This window comes from Ovis aries, chromosome 17, assembly GCF_016772045.2.
Source record: "Ovis aries strain OAR_USU_Benz2616 breed Rambouillet chromosome 17, ARS-UI_Ramb_v3.0, whole genome shotgun sequence".
NCBI lineage: Eukaryota > Metazoa > Chordata > Mammalia > Artiodactyla > Bovidae > Ovis > Ovis aries.
Window position 1 is genome coordinate 7,541,308 of NC_056070.1, and position 14,309 is coordinate 7,555,616.

The 14,309-nt window shown below is 37.2% G+C and overlaps 1 protein-coding gene across 10 annotated transcripts in view; it reads left to right on the forward strand.

The window, feature by feature from the left end:
- Positions 1 to 14,309, forward strand: part of LRBA (LPS responsive beige-like anchor protein) — a 749,961-nt gene that overhangs the window by 574,678 nt on the left and 160,974 nt on the right. The gene's annotated exons all lie outside the window — the stretch shown is intronic.

The window sequence follows — 14,309 nt, forward strand, 5'->3', positions numbered from 1 at the left end:
CTGTTCTTAAGGTAATCATATTTTACCTGCTGCTGGTTCTAAATGCATACCTGACTCTGCTTGGTATAGAATTGCATTTAATTGTTATATACAGGAAATGAGTTCCTCTATCTATATGTATGTTCAGTACTATAAAAAGATCAAAAACTCGGCACAGTTGCTAATATAACACTTATTTTTGCTTCTAACCTCAGAAGTACTGTATTTTATTTTCGTGACAGTGTTCTTTCTGAAAGATACTGTGTAGATGCAGTTGAGTAAAATGAGATTTGTCTATAGTTGTGAAGTCCCTTATGGTGTCATAAAGAACTGTGACTTTTTTATATAAATAATTATATGTATAATTATATGATAAGTAATATGAGAAATACCTGGGTTTAAAGAAGAAAAGTTGCCTTACTTATGTTTATGTTACTATAGAGTACTTTTAAAAATTTCATTAAAGAGATAATTTCATCTTACTTTTAGGTGTATTACATTACAATCTATAAAAATGTGTTCACATACTGTATCTTACCGTAGAGTATAACATTTGTTTATATCCAAGGTATTTTATTGAAGAAGATTCATCATATGTAGAAATAATCTTTTTTTTTAAATCTTTTATATTGGAACATCTATAGGATTTTTTGATATCACAAATAATGTACTCTGAAATACTCTTGAAATTATATATCATATTCCTCAAGAATGATTAATGGATAACTAGATAATTATCAATGGATAATTAGATAGCAATTAATCAGAATAGTTAATAGATTTAATAATTGTTTCTACTTCTAATCTCAAAGCTATGTCATTACTGAGCTCTTCGAGATATAATAAGAGATACAGACATATGAAAACATTGATAAGACTGACGTTCTATTGTCAAACTGAACACTTAACGAAAAATTTTTCTAAATTTCTACATTCCCTCTTTTTTTTTTTTAACATCTCATGACCAAATTATAGCTTCATACTGAAGTTTGGTAATAGAAATGTAAACACGAATGAAATCATAAATTTGAATTCTACTCTATAACAGAGGTAGTGGATATTTTCAAATTTCTCCTTCTCTGTAGTAGGCATTCCTAATTAATGCTTTTTTGGAAAGGAGATACGTGATCGATATTTGTAGTTTCATTGTCTCTTTTTTCTAAATCTTGGCCTTTTTCTCTGATGTTTCTTTAATTAGTGCATGTCTGGTTCCATTTTTCCAAAGATTTTCTTTACAATACCTCACTTGTAATAAAAAATAAATCCACACATAACAGCTATAGCATTAAAAAACAAGTCCCCCCAAACCGTATGGTCTTTACCCTTCTCTTTCCTTATTTTTCTCCTTACTCTTGTTTCTTCACAAATAATGGCTCAAATCCATTTTGCTTCTGTTTGAATGTCCTGCAGACTTTGATAAAAACAGCCCCCAATACTAGAAAACTACTAGAATTTCAGTTCTTGCTGTTGTGCTGCTTGACTTTTAGCTTCCTGGCCTAGTTATATAGGGCCTCCAAATGAAGAAATAGAGTACAAGGTTAAGGGAAAAGTTGTGTTGCTTTTTTTTTTTTAAGATTTTTTTAATGTGTACCATTTATTTTTTCAAGTATTTGCTGAATTTGTTGTCATATTGCTTCTGTTTTATATTGTGGTTTTTTTTAGCCATGGAGCATGTGGGATCTTAACTCCCCAACCAGGGATCAAACCCACACCCCCTGCTTTGGGAGGCAAAGTCTTAAGCACTGGACCACCAGGGGAATCCTGGGAAAAGTTTTTTTTTAAGTAGAATTAAAAATTCCAAGTGTCAAGTTGAAGGGAGCCTGGTTAGAAATACTGTTTTATTTTTAAGTACCATGTCCTTATGTTCAGATGCATAGGAATTTTCTTCAGGACTGCCTTGGGTGAAACCCGAGGGTGAAACTTGCTCTTCTAACCAATATGTATATTTTCCGAATTTTCTTTTTGTTTCTTTTTTTAAATCATAAAATATCTGTGAGGTAGATAGGACATTGATAAATTACTCCATTTTCTATATTGATAACCAGGTAATTTGGACCCTACAACTTAGTATACTTACGAATGTAATACTTTGTAAAGTATACAATGAATGGTTCAGTTCAGTTCAGTTCAGTCGCTCAGTTGTGTCTGACTCTTTGCGACCTCATGAATTGCAGCACACCAGGCCTCCCTGTCCATCACCAACTCCCAGAGTTCACTCAGACTAACGTCCATCAAGTCAGTGATGCCATCCAGCCATCTTATCCTCTGTTGTCCCTTCTCCTCCTGCCCCCAATCCCTCCCAGCCTCAGAGTCTTTTCCAGTGAGTCAGCTCTTTGCATGAGGTGGCCAAAGTACTGGAGTTTCAGCTTTAGCATCATTCCTTCCAAGGAAATCCCAGGGCTGATCTCCTTCAGAATGGACTGGTTGGATCTCCTTGCAGTCCAAGGAACTCTCAAGAGTCTTCTCCAACACCACAGTTCAAAAGCATCAATTCTTCGATGCTCAGCTTTCTTCACAGTCCAACTCTCACATCCATACATGACCGCTGGAAAAACCATAGCCTTGACTAGACGGACCTTTAGGTTATATTAATAGGCTGTTTAAAGAGCCTCCTTATAGTTAGTCCTCCTGTAATTGAAGAGGGATTTAATCTTGTCTCTTTTTATATTTTACTTTTTGATCTTCCTCTTCATGTTACATTCTAGCACTTTATAAAGCATGTTAAATGATTATAATTAATGTGTAAGAATGAATGTATTAAGAAAGCACATTTAAATCACTATGATGCTATAAACATTTCATTAAGATATGATGTTGTATTTCAGATGGAATCATATTAATTATAGTCTGATGTTTATTTATGTTGTCTTGTTAGAGTTTTTAGAAATACTAAGGGATATGTGAAATAGTAAAGAGAGGATAGTGAAGTATGTGAGTGGGTGGTAGGAATCATTGTATTGAGTGGATTCTAAAGTATACCTTGCTGGATTAATATACATTCTCTAATGTTTCCATGAGGTTTTATAAAAGTGAAATATTGTGAGGTCGATAGTTTATTTAAAATTTTTCAGAAAAAAGAATAACATGATAACATTTCTAGTACTTAACTTTTTTGCTAAAGGGGAACTATCACTATAATATCTTAGGGTTCCTATTTCTTGCATTATACTAATACTCAGAGAAACAGTCAGTTCAGTCGCTCAGTCTGTCTGACTCTGCGACCCCATGAATCGCAGCACATCAGGCCTCTGGGTCCATCACCAACTCCCGGAGCTCACTCAAACCCCTGTCCATCGAGTCGGTGATGCCATCCAGCCATCTCATCCTCTGTCGTCCCCTTCTCCTCCTGCCCCCAATCCCTCCCAGCATCAGAGTCTTTTCCAATGAGTCAGTTCTTCTCATGAGTTGGCCAAAGTACTGGAGTTTCAGCTTTAGCATCATTCCTTCCAAAAGAACACCCAGGGCTGATCTCCTTTAGAATGGACTGGTTGGATCTCCTTGCAGTCCAAGGGACTCTCAAGTAGCTTTACTGAAAAATAAACGCTACTCCTAAGAAATAAAGATTCAAATACTCCTTTTTATTTCAGAGAAGAAAGAGACATTATTCGATTTTACTAAAGCAGCCTTTCACTTTTGGCATGTCTTACCATTTTAAAATTGGGGGTATCATTTGTATTTCTATGCATCATTGGTGGATCCGTTTCACATCTGACCCTCAATAATACTTTTTATTCCATTTGGATGAAAAGTTTGGAAGTGTTGATCAGTTCTCTAGGCTTACCACACTGTCCAATAGTAATGTAACATCAATCATAATTATGATCACATATATAATTTTAGATTTTCTTATAGTCACATGTTAAAAAGTCAACAGGGCCATGTGAAATTGATTTTAAGAATATATTCAATGTGATACACCCAAAACATTTTTATTTCAACATGTAGTCAATATAAAATTATTAATTAGATATTTTGCATTCTTCTTATTTTTTATACTATGTCTTCTTTGAGATCTGGTGTGTGTTTTATATTCACAACAGGTCTGTCCTTGGACTAACCATATTTCAAGTGTTTCATGACCACTATAGTTAGTGGCTTCTCCATTGGACAGTGCCAACTTAGGGCATTGTTTCAGCATCACACTGAAAGATAGCTTTCTGCATGTAGAAGGAAGATTTCCTTCATCGTCTTTGAGCAGTGATGTTTCTGATGGTGTACTCCATCTAAATATGAACTGACAGGTAGTAGCATTAGTAGCTAGTCTTGAGGGCTGAAATAGAACGTGCTAAAATTGGTTTGGAAAATCATCTCTGGTGTAAATAATAATTTAGAATCTCCCAGCAAGAGCTTGTGTTTCAAGTCTTAAAAAAAAACCACTTAAGTTTAGAAACTGAGGTGCAAAATAGATTACTGTCTTCAGCCTGAACCATTATGACCAGATTTTGTGGAGCAGCTAAGGCTTGTAAAGCTTGCGTGAATTTCATAAGGCAATCACATCTAAACATTTAGGCAGAAAGCTAAGCCTTTCTAGGTAGTTCATTGCCACTGATTTCGCTCCCTCTCTCCAGGCAGCATACTCTTTTCAGACACTTTTAGTGTCAATAGATTTAATGTGATGATTAAATACCATCTGACTTGCCGCAGTTTGAAATCTTTTTCTTCTCTCCTGTAGAAATGATTGACAGATCAGGGCTGGAAAGTGGAGGGAGTCATAAGTGTCACTTAGGTTCACTGTTTCAGAGTGGGAACAGGAGATTCCATGGAGATTATTGATGACACTTTTCTAGAAGCTCGGAATTTAGTGCCAAAATATATCTTAAAATAACCTGTGCTAAAAGTTGGTAGTAGAATAGAAGTCTGGTGGAATCCTAAGACAGCATTTATGTTTCAAGTTTTTCTTTTGAAGTTTATGCTCCGGTCGTGATACAGCACCGAATGAGACAGGGCTGCCTTCAGGAAACTTGTGCACTGAAGGGAGGGCTGACAGTAACAGCATTCCAGCCATTCAGTGTGATAAAGGCTCTGTGCTTCATGGAGGCGAGATCGGAAGTGAGGAGAAGGGAGAGGAAGGAGGAAATCCACGGCTGTGATGAGGTGCCTCATAAGCTGCGGTAAAGAGGCTGGACTTTATCCCGGGGGTGGCGGGGGAATGCTGGAAAGCCTCAAGCAGAAGGGCTGTGGTGGTTTGGGTGATGACTGTGATTGGTGTTTGAACACGCATTACACCATGAGAAGGAGTGGAGGCAGCAAGTAAGCTATTAAAGTAATGGGGTGAGAGGCCGTGGAGGCTTAACTCAAGTCACGGCAATGTTACTAGAGAAATGTGGGTGGATTTGAGACATATTTAAAAAGTGAGAACTGCTAGGATTTGGTGACTGATTTTGTCGGCTAAGATGAGAGAGAAATTAAGTTTAACTTGGACATGTATGTAGAGAATCTAGTTTGGGAGTAGTTCCCTAACTACCAGCTCCCTACCTTCAGTCAGAAAACTTTCCATGACAGGTGAATTCAACTCCCTCCAAACACATTTAGTTAAGCCAGTATTTACTGATAATTTCATCATATAAAAATATGTATGATAGTACAGAACATTTAGGATTAAAAGGATAAAATAAATGGTCCTTTATGTCACATACTCCAGGTGAGAACAACAGATATATATAAAATTATGTTTTAATACAAGGTAGACAGTTATAAGTACTATACTAAGATATAAACAGAATGGAATTAATTCTTCCTGGAAGAAGTGGGCTGTGATGACTTCCTAGGGTAAGTGGTATTCGAGTTGTATCTTAAAGGTTGTGAGAGAGTCTTCTGTCTCCCAGATTTACGTCTCTCGCATGTACCTTTCTCCTGATACCTGACATGCTCCTCAGCATGGCCCTCTCATGTATAACACACTCAGAACCAAATTCCTGATCTTCATTCCCTTAAACCTGCTCTTCTCAGCCTTCCCCTTCTTAGTAAATGGTTTCCTGGTTGTGAGTAAAAGCTGAAGTCCTTACAGTGTAAGACACTACAGCGGCTACCCCTCCCCTCCACAATCCTGTTACACCTTGACCACTTCGTACCGTGTGCCCCCTTGTCCACTCTATTTTAGCCAAATAGGCCCTCCTAGCTATTCCTCACAAACTCCACCTCAGAGCATTTGCTTTTTGTTTCACCTGAAAACCTCCTGCAGATAGCCTTATGGATGAATTTCTTCAGCCATTTCAAGTCTTTGCGCGGGTATCACCTTCTTAGGAAAGCCTTCTCTGTCCTCTTTATTTAGAAGTATGTCCCTAATCCCGTGCAGCTTAACTCATTTCTCGGTGCTGTGTTTCTTGAGTCACTCACCGTCTGACATGCATGTCCTTACTGTTTATTATTTATATCTTATCCTACTGGAATACTAGCTCCATAAGAGCAGGAATTTGGACTGTTTGCTCACTGGTTTATCTCTAGTGCTTAAAACCATGCCTGGAATATAGTAGGCCCTAAATTAAAGATTTATTAAATTAATGCTTTGATAAAGAGTATTCTGAGCAAGAAAATGACACAAAGAAAATTCAGAGAAAATACTTAGCACATTGGCGAATGCTTATTTGTCTGCTGATTGGTCTTATGTCCCTAGTATGTAGGAACCACAGAAAGGGAAAAACACTGAAAGGCAATTGTGGTCTGATATGAAGGCCCTCAGTAATATGAAGATAGTTTTCAGTTCTCAGTCCATGTGATTTCTGGCAAGCTACTCACCTCTACCACTGGAGTGCAAGACTATATGTATACAGACTTTGTTCCTATAACATTTCATTTATTAAACAGGTTGCAGTTTCTTGACCCCTGGGCTATATTTTCCTCTCCCCTGTTTTAGCCTATGAAGGTTCATTTACGATTTTGCACTAATTGGCTCTGTTATAAAAAGAAAGTGCTTTGGCAGCAGTATGGAAAGTAGATCCATGGAATGGGATAAATGGATGAGAACTTAGAGGTGGGGAGAGATATTAAAGGCTATGACAGCATGTAAGAATTAAAGATTTTAAAATTAAAAAATAAAAACTAAAAATAAAATAAAGGCTATGACAGTTAAAGGTAAAGACGATAAGAGCCTCAACTTGTTGAAGAGTTAAGGAGATGAATTCAGGGGATGAGTTAAAAGTAATTCACCAGGGTTTGGCACCTAGTTGACTGTTAAGGGATGGGAAGGCATAAAGGTGATTCTTTAGACTGGGTGCCTAGATAAATAATTATTCTACGAATTATATTGAAGCTGGTGCGTAGATCAAATGTGTGGATTCAGTTTTTGACACATGGATATATTTTTGGAATAACCAGAACACTATCATCCAGTTCAGAATCGTGTCACAGGCCTGTAGGAGAAGAAGAAATATTAGGTGATGCTTATCTTGAACTCCTCAAAACAATTATCTAGTCTCTTGATCTCCACTTAGCTCCTGCCATCTTCCAAGCCCACTCGAATCAAGCTTTCTTCTCCACCACGTTACCAACATCAGTCTTGTCAGAATCATTGATGAGCAGCCTTGTTGTTCAGTTGCTCAGTTATGTCTGACTCTTTGTGACCCCTTGGACTACAGCCCTCCAGGCTTTCCTGTCCTTCACCGTCTCCCAGAGTTTGCTGAAACTTACGTCTGTTCAGTTGGTGATGCCATCCAACCATCTCATCCTCTGTCATGCCCTTTTCCTCTTACCTTCAATCTTTCCCAGCATCAGGGTCTTTTCCAGTGAGTCAGCTCTTTGCATCAGGTGGCCCAAGTATTGAAACTTCAGCTTTATCAGTTCTTCCAATGAATATTCAGGGTTCATTTCCTTTAGGATTGACTGGCTTGATCCTTGCTGTCCAAGGGACTCTCCAGAGTCTTCTCCAACACCGCAGTGTGAAGGCATCAATGCTTTGGTGCTCTGTCTCCTTTATTGTTCAGCTCTCACATCCCTACGTGACTACTAGAAAAACCATAGCTTTGACTATACAGACCTTCGTCAGCAAAGTAATGTGTCTTGCTTTTTAATACTCTGTCTAGGTTTGTCATAACTTTCATTCCAAGGAGCCAGCGTCTTTTAATTTCATGATTGCAGTCACTGCCTTGTGATTTTGGAGCCCAAGAAGATAAAGTCTGTTGCTGTTTCCATTGTTTCACCATCTCTTTGCTGAAGTGATGGAACTGGATGCCATGATCTTCGTTTTTTGAATGTTGAGCTTTAAGCCAGCTTTTTCACTCTCCTCTTTCACCTTCATCAAGAGGCGCTTTAGTTCTTCTTTTGCTTTCTGCCATTTGGGTGGTGTCGTCTGCATCTCTGAGGTTACTGATACTCTCCCAGCAATCTTTACATGTTATCAAATGCAGATTTTCAGTTCTCGTGGTACTTGAGCTGTCAGCATTATTGACACAACTAATTGATTCATTTTCCTTGTAACATTTCCTCTGCTTGGTGAAGGAGCCAACCTACCTTCTCTTGACTGTCTTCTTTTCTCCGTCTCCTTCACTGGATTATCTTGTTTTCACACCGTAAATTACTGGAGTACCTTTTGTCTTGTCTTTAGATCTCTTTTGTGTCCACATTTGCTCCCTGGGTGAGCATACCTCACCTCTCAGCTCTCACTTGAATTCTAGAGCTGTGTATCTAGTTCCCTTTGAGCTATGTGTATGTTTATGGATGTTTTAAACTGAACATGTCCAGTATCAAACTCTGTACTCTCCTCTCCACCCTGAAGAAAAAGTCCCATTTAATACCCGCATTTGCTATCCCAGTGAAAGATAGCACTGTTTACCCAGTTTGCTCAGCCCTTTAGAAATCTTGGAATCTTTGTTCCTCCCGGACGCACACACACCTCATTACTCATCTAATCAACCTGCAGAATGTGTCTAGAACCTGACCTGTATCACCACGTCCATCACTAGGACCCTCGCGCAAGTGACCATAAATTCTCACTTCACCTGCTCCCCATGTGGGATTTTCTCTATACAACAGCGAGAATAATCTCTTTGTTTTATAAGTCAGATCACATCCTGTGCTCCCATCCATCCAGTGATCGCTTGTCTAGCTTAGACCAGAATTCAGCTTCTTAGCGCAGCCCTGTGCTGTTCAGTGGCTTCACTGATAACTCATGTCTTTTTACCCTCTTGTAGCCTCACTTGCCTTTGTTGTGGTTCCTCTTCAAAAATGCCAAGCCTGCTCCTTTTCTTTTTAATATAAATTTGTTTATTTTAATTGGAGGCTAATTACTTTACAATACTGTATTGATTTTGCCATACATCAACATGAATCCACCCTGGGTGTACATGTGTTCCCCGTCCTGACCCCGCCCCCCCTTCCCCCAAGCCTGCTCCTGTTCTGGTCTCTTTGCATGTAATGTTCTCTCTGCCACAACCACTTTCCCCATTTATTTATTTATTTTTCATTCAGGTCTCTGCTCAAATGTCACCTCCTCAGAGTGGACGTGCCTGAACTCTCTCTCTAAAATAACACTGCCCAACCACCATCATTTTCTATGCCTTTATCTTGCCCTTTTTTTAAAAAAATATAATGTTTGCCACCATTTGACATGATACATACATTAGTTTGTTTATTTCATGTCTCCATAGCTAGAGCTCTGTGAAAGGTGGGGACTTTCTGTTTTGTTCAGTTGGTAACCTCAGCATTTAGAACAATGCCTTGCATTTAGTTAGAAATCAATAAATATTGGTTGAATGAATGAAATCTATCTTATAACTTTTTGTGTGTCAGTAGTGATGAATGCAAAATTTTGTTGTTATGAAATCAGTAAGATCAGTACAGCATATTCCATACTTAAAATTAAATAGAATGTGATTAAATCCTAGGAGTTTACTAAATAGTATTTAAAAAATAAATGACCATCAGTAATATTATGCAGAATTGGTTTTAGCTTTAATAACCCTTAAAGGTGTTAAATATGTATCTGTTCATTAGAAGTAATAATACAAAATAGAGATGATCAGAAAATAGTTTTGTGTGTGTGCTGTGAGATTTGTTAAACATGAGACCTTTGACTTGCCCTCCGCTACTTCAGGAACCCCAGGGGCTGTGATCTGAAGATAAGTTAGGTTTTTTTTTTCTCTTCTATCAGCATGTCTTCTACCATAATACATTCCACAGATGCTGATAGCATCAGCGTTAGAACCATTTATAAGAAAATGTTTAGCTACAGTTAGTAGAACATAGTTGCTGGATATGTATTTCTTGAAGTATTTAAGAGAAAAAGCTTAAGTTAGGATGACTTGACAGTTTTATTTTCTTCATCTATTCTTCCTATTTTCAAACAAACTTTTAAATAATTCAGAATTTTAATAATGCTAAAAGACAGTAGAATTAAAATCTTGCCCTTTTCTGTACATCCTTTCCGCATTTCTGGCACACGTATCTCCCTCCCTCCCTCCCTCCCTCTTCCTCTTGCTGTCTCTTCATTCTGCCCCTTCCTCTCCCTCTCTCTGTCTCCCCTCTCGTTTTCCTTCCTTCTCTCTCCCCCTCTCCCTCTCTTTCTCTCTTCCTTCTCTCTTTTTGGCAGTCTCTTTCAGTCTCTCTCTGTTTCACATCCACATTAGAGTGAGCTCAAGCTGCCTTACTTCTCTTGTAACAATGTAGAACACTCACACTCTAACTGAACTGTGTTTGTGTTCATCCTTGACTTGTTGACTTAACCACATCTTTTTAACCCTTTTCTTTTTGATGCATCAGTAAGTTAAATGACATACCTATGTACTAGTATTTTTTTAGCATTGAGCTTTGTACTCTTGTGTCTACAATGAACCATTTTTTTGTTATTCTTGTTATTCCTTGACAAAAAGTTCTTAAGAAACGGAATATTTTTCCTCTTACGCTACTTACAGACTGGGCAGAAAAAAATTGTTTAAAGCACTTAGAAAATGTTCCTATCTTCCTAAATTATAAAAATGTATACAAGTCAGCTGTAGTTTGTTTTTTGAATTAGTGATCTTATATTTTTGTTCAGTGGAAAAATACATATTCTTCATTAATATATTTTAGATACTGGTGTTAACTGTTCTTCCCCATATTTAAAGCAATATGTATGTATTTTATAACTTGCTCCAGAAAAGATTTACGGTGGACGTTCTATTTCCATCTTCTGGCAGTCACTGCTTACCTGTTATTTGCATCATTAATGTCCATTATCTCTCCCCAAATTACACTGTCCTGGAAGATAGGCGTCTGAAACAGCAAAAGATACAGCGAAGATGTCCAGTCCAAAGCTGCAGGTGGAAAAGTGTGTTTGAAAGCAGGAAAGTGCTATAAAGTATTGAGAGTATTCATCATAAAATGAGGCATGTGAAGCTATGCTGTCATTATTAGTAAAAATAAATAAATCTGTTTAAAATGTGATGGCTGTTTAGTAGGAACTACTTTCTCAAATACTTTTGTGGTCATGTTCACTTTTACAAGTAAATATTATTAACTTGCCCTTAGGATTATGTTAAACGCTTTTAAGAATGTCTGTCATTGAGTTACCTGTTGGCAGGTCAAGTCTCTAATTTAGGGTTGTTATTGGGGCACATTAATGATGATAATAATAATAGTAAGATCTTTTGTGCTTATAGAATTCTATATTATCTCATATTAGCCTCACAGTAACCCTGTGCTTTAGAAGTGGCACTTGAAGTAACTAAGGCTGCCCTGGTGGCTCAGATGGTAAAGAATCTGCCAGCAGTGTGGGAGACACAGGTTTGATGCCTGGTTTGGGAAAATCCTCTGGAGAAGGGAATGGCAATCCACTCCAGTATACTTGCCAAGAGAATTCCATGGACACAGGAGCCTGGGGGGCTACAGTTCATGGGGTTGCAAAGAGTCAGACACTACCGAGTGACTACACTTTCAAGGGTTAGAAAAGTTAAATTAAAACCATGTCACCAGTAAGTTGAATAGACAATATATAATCTAAAATTTTGCTTTCACATCTTTTTTTTTTTTTTACCATCAGTATCCCCAAAGCAGTGACTTGTCAGGATTTCATATTTTAACAAAAAGGAAAAAAAAATTTTACTTTAGTTGTGAAGTAGCATCTTTGTTCTTATTTCAGTTTTGATTACCTTATTTCTTTGGATTAAAAGACTAGTATTTGTCATGGTTGCCTGGGTATTATTGAAGTGATGGTTTTAATTCAATGGATAGAATTGGTGGCTGTTAGAAGGCGAATCGTACAGCCTTGCTGCAGAGGCCATTCATATCAGTGCGGATCGTACCTTAGTAAAGATACCAAACATATGTGTGGTCACAACCAATCCTTGTCATTATGCCATGAAAGCCTGGGGATTTGTGATCAAAGCCATGGGCTTATCCTTAACTGTGGTATAACCTCTGGTTGAACCTTTCAAACTTTTATTTTAAGAGATGATACACTACGTTTTGACCATGTTACTTACCTCGAAGACCTATCCACCTAATTAAGTGATAGAGATTAAAATTATTGTCAGCAAGTCAAAAGAAAATGTGACTTGTAAATACCTCTGTCTCCTGTCAGTGTTGTTTACTTATCATTTTCCACTGATGTTTTAAAGAATTGCTGAACATGTGTTTTTTATCCAGAGCTGAATGTTCTGTTCTGATGAATATAAAACATACTTCACTTTGTAAACGTACGTTAGAAGTATTAGAGAGACATAATCTTTGACTCTGTCACTAAATTTCATCTGTCAAAGGAGATAATTCTGAACTGTAATATTTAGTGTAATTTCAAGGCATGGTTCTTAGAAAGATGCTTTTAGGATTTAGATGGAATTCTGCATGTAACTTGAATGTCATTATCATCCATAGTAAAATTTAGGCAGTATATATACTTACTTGTTTCTTTGGTTAGATGTTGGTGTACCTCAGTTGAGTTCAGCTGTTCATTTCCTATTACGAGGATATTCAACTTTCATCAACTGATTTACTTTTGCAGATCTCCTTATAGTGAGATCATAATATGTTTTCAGTATATATACTTACTTTTTCACTTAATTGTCTTTAATTGATGATGTCTTTATACCATATTAGATACTTCATAATCTTTCTCTTCGGTTTTAATTTACTGCAAACGTGTGTCCATTTTAAAATTATCTCCTGTTCCATGTATGTAGTCCTCTCCAAACCAACTGAATAGTTCTTCATTGATCCTTGGAAACACATGATATATGCATGTTTCAATCTCTGTACCTCTTCTTAAGATATTCTGCTTGGCAGAACTGTTCTTGTCTTTCCCCTTTGCTATTTATCTTTGGCTGTAACTACCATTCTTCAACAGATTTTTATTGAATATCTAAATGTGCCACTTACTGTGTCTAGGCTTTGGAGGTATAGCAAGACACATAAAGTCCTTAATCTCTTGGAGCCGTCAGTTAGAGGGAGCAGTATAGTTTGATGAGTGTTATATTATGAAAGTACAGTATATTGTATTCTTCTCCCCAGAACTTTCTCTGACAACCCCAACTCCTAGGCATCCTTTTTTCTTTTGAGTTTCTAGAAGGCTGTTTGTGTTTATAACCAGTTTACTCCCAATTAATATGTCCTTTCACTGTTTAGGAATGTACATCTGTGATCTGTAGAGGGGAAGTAACACTTAGGTCTCCATATCCCAGATCCTAACACACTTCTTTGTAAAGTAAAAATGAAGTGAATTTCTTTGTGATTGTGATTGCTATATAACACTTCATGTCTATCTAATGCTTATATCAAAGAATATCAAAGAATCAAGTAACGGGAACTTTAAAAAAGTTTTACTCTGCTCAAAGTGAATTCTATCATTTTGTTTCCTAGAAATAATTGTGAGTAAATATATTGGTACCTCTTTATTATTTAAATACAGTTGACTCTTGAACAACATAGGTTTGAACGGCATGTAGACACAGATAATCTGCATTGATTTTGGAGCCCAAGAAAATGAAATCTACACTGTTTCCACATTTTCCCATCTATTTGCCATGAAGTGATAGGACTGGATGCCATGATCTTCGTTTTTTGAATGTTGAGTTTTAAGCCAGCTTTTTCACTCTCCTATTTCACCTTCGTCATGAATCTCTCTTTAGTTCCTCTTTACTTTCTGCCACTTTAATACCACGGTCATTAAAGTGGTATCATCTGCATATCTGAGGTTGTTGATATTTCTCCCAGCTTGCGATTCATCCACCTCGGCATTTCGCATGATGTACTCTGCGTATAAGTTAAATGTGTTTTCCAAGGATCAACTGTATAAATTTAAGTCTGGAACCACTAACTCAAGTATATGAGAAGTGTCCTCATTTGAATTCAAATCTTCATATCTGGCTAGTAGGAAATTTATTCACAGTCATTAGATGCTTAGGACAAAGGCCTCGTTTCCCAAG